The following is a 6,554-nucleotide window of genomic DNA, read 5'->3' on the forward strand; positions in this document are numbered from 1 at the left end:
ACGGATACGCGCAGAGACCCTCTAAACAGGGAATTCAATGCACTTCAATGTGCATCATTCACACCAAATATTAGCGTTTTTGTCCCGCACGGTCTTCCGCATGCAACCGCTTTGTGTGAATGCAGCCTTAATGTAGTAATAAACTCTCAAACATTTTCCAATAATAAATACAGAGCCAAAAAATATAATAATTGCCCAGTAAAGTATTTCTTTACATTTTTGTCCAAGCAGTTCCAATCATCATGTTTCCGAACAGCTCCAAATCTCTTGGCTTCCCTGAACTTCGTGTCTTGTACAAGATCACAAGGGCCAGAGCAGTCTAAAACACCTGTTCATCCACTGGCTTTGGAGAAGGGAAATGGGAGGAGTGGGGAGCAGGTAGTGTCTTGCTTTTGGGCTTTCCCTATGTGCTTGTGGAGAAGTGTGACGACATGGTGATCAGTTTTATGAGTTAAATGTGCATTGGTGTTGAGTTATGTTTGAGTGCGTTATACTGTGTAACCTGGTTAGGAAAAGACTATCAGCACCATCCCTCGTTGTCTCCCATTGTACTGGAGCTCGTTAGCAGGGGAAGCCCTGTGGTGTTGAGCAGACCGATTGTCTGGGGAGGGGAGGGGGGATGTGATGGGATTATAATCTGATCTCATCACTTGCTGTATAAAAGTTTGTGCAGTTGCTCAATAAATCAGAGTTTGTTTACCCTACACTCGGTCCCGACCAGTGACTGGGGAAACTGGGAGCTAAAGATCTTCAGGTTGCAATATCTCCTCAGCAAGGAAGAAGATAGCGGCGGACATACTCATCCTGAGTACGGGGGTCCGTCACAAGAAGCACATAGGGGCGTCCCGCGGCTGGGTGTCAACCGGAGTGGAGACGAGGTGACACCCCGCCGTGACTGACGTTGCCAATGCGCATGTTGCCAATGACGTTGCCAATGACGTGACTGATGTTGCCAATGACGCCATTGCGCATGTGCGGTCGTCTTATTGACACCTGCCGGTGGCCATCTTGGTGATGGACGCCGGCAGAGAGAGGAGGGGACGTTCACTCGGCGAGATTGGGTATACCGCTGGGTCCCCTCCTCTCTTCTGACACTGTCCGGCTCTCGGTCCGTGACCGGGTGCCAGACTTTTCATAGGGAGTGACACCAAAATGACTGCCAGTCATTTTGGTGTCACCCCTCCAATGTTGGCACCTGGGTGCGGGCCGCACCCCCCTTGTGACGCCAGTGGGGGCACACAGCATACTAGCACACACAAGGGTGAATCCATAGGACCCTACAAAGGAAAGAAGCCACCCTAAAAAAAAAAAAAAAGGATATCAGCACCAGTGCTTAGAAACCAGCTGATTCTGCAGGAGGCAGCATCCATTGTCAGCATTTGTAATAGGTTAAAAACCTTTTGACTTTAATATCACTTTGAGTTGAGTTTATAAACTCCTTCACAATCAATGGGCATGTTCAGAAGAATGACCCTCTCCTTCACTAAGCTGTCAGGCTAGTTTTACATACTGTACATGGGTTGGAAAGAAATAAATGATGAATAACCCAACCCCAAGTTCCCCTTTTTATATTTTATTTGTTTTTATTATTGTGGCATTCTCTTTTTGTAATTTGTTATCCATTACATAAGCACACCCAGATCTATGCCATGATTCTTTGTACATTACTTTGCTTTTGTACAATCATTTATTTATATTAACTAGTTAAAATAAATTTAGAAAGCCAATTTACAAAAAAAAGAGAGAAGTACGACTCTTTCAGAGGAGAAGAATTGTGAAAAACATTTTGGTTAACAGCACTGGAGTGTCAAAGTGTGAAATGTCACTTCTCTGACCTCCAGGAGACCTGGCGTGTGAAGGCTTTTGGTGTCACACTTTCTGATATGATCAGGGTGTTTTTTTTTCATTCATTAAAAAATATACAAATGTGATAAAAATCAATTCCGGGTTTAGCTGCAGAATAAACAAGAACTTGTGCTTTTTTATCATTCAGAGAATATGTTGCTGTTAAACATGCGATGGGTGTAAAATTGTGAAGTTCTGCTATCAGTGTAAAGACTCTAATGGAGGATCTAATGATTTAATGGATCTAATGATTTAATTAATCTAATGGGGATCTAATGATTTAATGGATCTAATTATTTAATGAATCTAATGATTTAATTAATCTAATGGGGATTTAATGATTTAATGGATCTAATGTTGGATTTAATGATTTAATGGATCTAATGGAGGATCTAATGATTTAATGAATCTAATGATTTAATAGATCTAATGGGGGATCTATATATTTAATTAATCCAATGGGGGATCTAGGAATATAATGAATCTAAAGGTGCCCGTACACTGCACGATTCTCGTACGAGAATCGCGGGAAATCCCGCGATCGTACGAGAATCGTGCAGTGTGAATGAAGACGTGCGACCGTTTCTACTGTACGGTTGCACGTCTTTTGTCTAAGGAGCATGCTAGAAAACCAGCCGAAAATCTTACGATTTTCGGCTGGTTTGAATGATGCTCGGGGGGACAAATGCCGAACGGGCCGGTGTACGCACTGCCCTTTCAGCATTGCGGTCATCGGAAACCCGCCCCTCAGGGGGGTGGGCTTGCGATGATCGCAAGTACGATCTGCCTGTCCAAGATGGGCAGATCGTACGTTTTTTAAATTACTTTACAACCATCGCAAGACTAAGGTCTTGCGATGGTTGTAAAGTGTATGGCCACCTAATGGGGATCTAAGGATTTAATGGATCTAATTAGGGAACTAATGAACTCTTTCGTTCAGCCCTGTGTGTGGCCTGCTCAATTCACCTGCTTGGAATCTGAGGCTTATGGGAAGCTTTAGGTGATGAGATAGATAGATAGATAGATAGATAGATAGATAGATAGATAGATAGATAGATAGATAGATAGATAGATAGATAGATAGATGTACAGGATACATCGGTTAAATTCACACAGGGGCATGTGTAGGACACGCAGGGCCTCGGGCAGACTGAGACACGCTGGGTGGAGTAGAACAGGTTCTATTGTTTGTCGGGTGGGACATCGCTGATAGAATCTACAATGGTCATTCTGCTAAAAACAACTAATCAAAGAGGAAGCGTATCTGCCAAAAACAAGATGTACTTTCCCTGAATGTCACTCTCAGTATTTCAGATCTCTGAATACTCTGAAGTGCATTTCTTTAAATCGGTGCCCACTGTATTTGTTTGAAATGATAGCAATAGAATGACAGGTGAAAAACACTGCTTGATGCAGCACATACAGATACATACAGAAAAACTGAGAAAGCAAAGTCTTGGGTTGCAATTAACCCCTTCGTGACTGACGACGTGCAGTGTACGTCGCCAGCATCGGGGCTGTTTAAACAGACTCCCGGCGACTTTTGCTGCCGGGAGTCTGTTTAAACTTGTAGAGCCGACTGTCGGCTTTACAACATAAGCGATCCTGGCGACTTACCTGTCGCCAGATCGCTTCTGCGTCCCGAAGAAGGGGCCGCCCCCCATCTATAGGGTCTTGGCATTCAGAAAATATATAATGTTGGGGGGTTTTACGTCATTTTCAGGCCTAAAATGTGGAATATAACATGGGTGCAAAAAATGAAAAAAGGGCCTCAGTCATGAAGGGGTTAAAACTTGTATAATTCAGCGATACCTTTTAATGTTGACTAGCAGAACAAAGGGGGTAACTGCCCATTGGAAATGTTATTTTGTGTTTTGGTTTTACTATTTTTACCAACATTGGCTTACAATGAGAGAAAGAGCCTTTCACTGCACTTCTGTAACTGTTAGCTGTCACATCCATGAACTATTCTGTTTAGCTATTTCTGTATTCTGTACCATAGTCTGCCTAAAAGGGTATCTAGGGTCAAAAACTAAAAATGAATATGTATTTCTATATTATATTTCCATAAGTTCTACCCCACTCCTAAACACTATATTGCTCTAGAAGTTTGTAAACATACTTACTGCCCATTGGATGTACTTCCTCAATGCCCTGAAATAATTTCACTCAGGCCTGTGAATATGCACGTCTTTTCTTTTTACATTTTGTAACATTACTTCTTATCTTTTTTTTTCTTTTGTTAAAATTTTTTTTATTCTGCTTGCTACCTCGGAGGTAGCGAGCAGAATCGCGGAGCCAAATGCCACTCACCGGCATTCGGCTATTCACTCACTGCCGTTCGGCCCCTATGAGAGTAGAGGCAAACGGCAGCGAGTGAACTCCTGGAGGTTCGGCTCAGCTGATCCAGATGTTGGATCATCTTTGTTGAACAGCTTCTTAACTTTGGCTCATGTTCGGTTGACCAAAGCCAGCCGATGTACGTCTGATTTTAGCCGATATACAGCTGAAATCAGCCGTACAGGGCCGAAGTGAATAGCTGAACAGTGTTTGGCTCACTTTACTTCGGCACGGTTACTCACTTGGCTGCCTTCGGCAGCTTAGTGAATAACCCCCTTAGTAATGACAAATTAATTACAAACAGATACCTATAGATAATTGGAGACTTTTTATTCTTTACATACCTTATTTTCTTCCACAGTCTTCTGATAGAGGCCATTTTAACTAAGGGCAGGTTACTAGATCTCCCTTCACTTCCTGGGATTCTGGCACATGTGACTAAGACATGTGACCCTGCACATCATCTCAGGGGAGGAAAATGCCTTTCCCTGAGATCTCATGGGATTACAGATGAGATTTCCCAGCAATGCACTGCTGATGTAACCTTGGACACTATTACTTGGGCACTATTACATCTTTTGTGCCAAAGTGAACCAGGAAGTGGAAAAAAAATTGTAAGTACAATAAAAAATATGTTTGTTTAGCTAATGAATGTAAGATGATTTCATATCAGCATGTAGAGCTGTATGGTGATGTGATTTTTAGTCAAAGGGGGTAAAGGTCCACTTTAAGCCTTTCTGCACCACCTAGACCAGATATAACCTTTAAAGAGGGCCATAGATGTAAATGATTGCCTCCCTGGCCATTTTAACCAGATCACGCAACAATATTACATCTATGGTCACTTGAATATATAAACCTCCAGCCGAGAAATCTCAGGGGTATACTGTAGTGACCAGACACATTTGAAGACCTCATCCGATTGCTACTGTTTCTCCCCAAGATAACCTAGCCTTGGAGCTGTCTGCCCATTTCCTTTTCTTCTCTTTTCCATACAGTTGCAATGCACTAATAGTCAGTTATTAATAGAGGAAGGATTAGAAGTCCTGTCAGTTTAATTTTGTTGTCTGTGTCATGTTGGGGGGATTTCCTTTCACATCCTGTTCCTGGAAAGTGGGAGGAAATCACTGCAAAGTCATGTGGATTTCCCTCCACGTCAGTTGTCCTCAGAACAGATTTTCCCATTTGGTGATTTATTTTCACATCTTGTTCTGGTGGTCTGGACAAACAGAACGGTGAATCATCTCATCTGAGACACAGAAAGCAATAAAAACTTGAGAAGTTTTAATATTTACCCACTTTATTCCAAACTAGAATGAAATATTTTGGCTATACACACACTTTCAACACACATGGGTGACCCAAGCATCTGTTAACAAACTTAGAAACAATTGGAAACAATTTAAAGGATGATCACATTGCACAACATTAAACATCTTTGTTATAGAAAAGTTATAATGGACTTTGGGTCAACTTTATTTTTATTTTGTTACAGTTTAGAATTTTAAAAAAATCTGTTTTACTATTTATATCAAATTTGCAAATAAAAATGTAATACACGATACCCCCATGACACTGGTGTCACCGACCACAATGGGTTTTCTGAAGAAGTTGTTTGCCTTTAGACTCACTCTCTCTCTCACTAAAACATAGACATCAGCTCAGGCAGTCAGAGAAGGAGAGGAGTCACTGCTGTGTGTAAATTTTAGAGTGAGCTGGGAATACATGTGAAAAGGAGCCCAGAGCCCCACCTGATGGCTGGAAATCAAAATGTGAAAAATGGAGCTCTTTTGAACTATGTAGATTGCTATTCCTGGCCTCCCCTTCTGAATTTGCAAGTTGCATGGTTGTCGGGGTGGGTCAGTAACCTAGAATAACTATACAGATCGCAAGTTCTCACTTTTCTGACTGCATACTTGTTCCAGGTCCTTGTAAGTGACTCAGAATTTTTGAAAAAAGCCAACCTTCAGATCTCTCCTACTGCAGGTGTTAGTTAAGTCTCTGGTAGCATTCACACAAAGTGTTTCCTGGGAACTAAATTCCATACATAAAGCCAATTATAACAGATGTGGAATGCTTGTTGCTATGCTACTTTGTAGAGAAGCATACATCTCTTCCACCAGTTGTTCTTCATTTTTCTCACAATACTAACTTTTTTTATTCTTTGTACAATGAAACTTTTCTTTGCAATCTACATAAAATTAGATTTCCTTTATCTGTTTCCTGTAGCATTTAAAAGAACCCAAATTGCTTTCACATACAAGAAGAATTTTCGTCTCTATTATATTTGGCATGGGTTGCAAAAGATTGACCTTCCTGTCAGTCACATTCTAAATTGACTTTGTCCACTTGCTGAGAAGCTCAGTGAC

This window comes from Nanorana parkeri, unplaced genomic scaffold, assembly GCF_000935625.1.
Source record: "Nanorana parkeri isolate BGI_ZX_2015 unplaced genomic scaffold, ASM93562v1 scaffold63, whole genome shotgun sequence".
Taxonomy (NCBI): Eukaryota; Metazoa; Chordata; class Amphibia; order Anura; family Dicroglossidae; genus Nanorana; species Nanorana parkeri.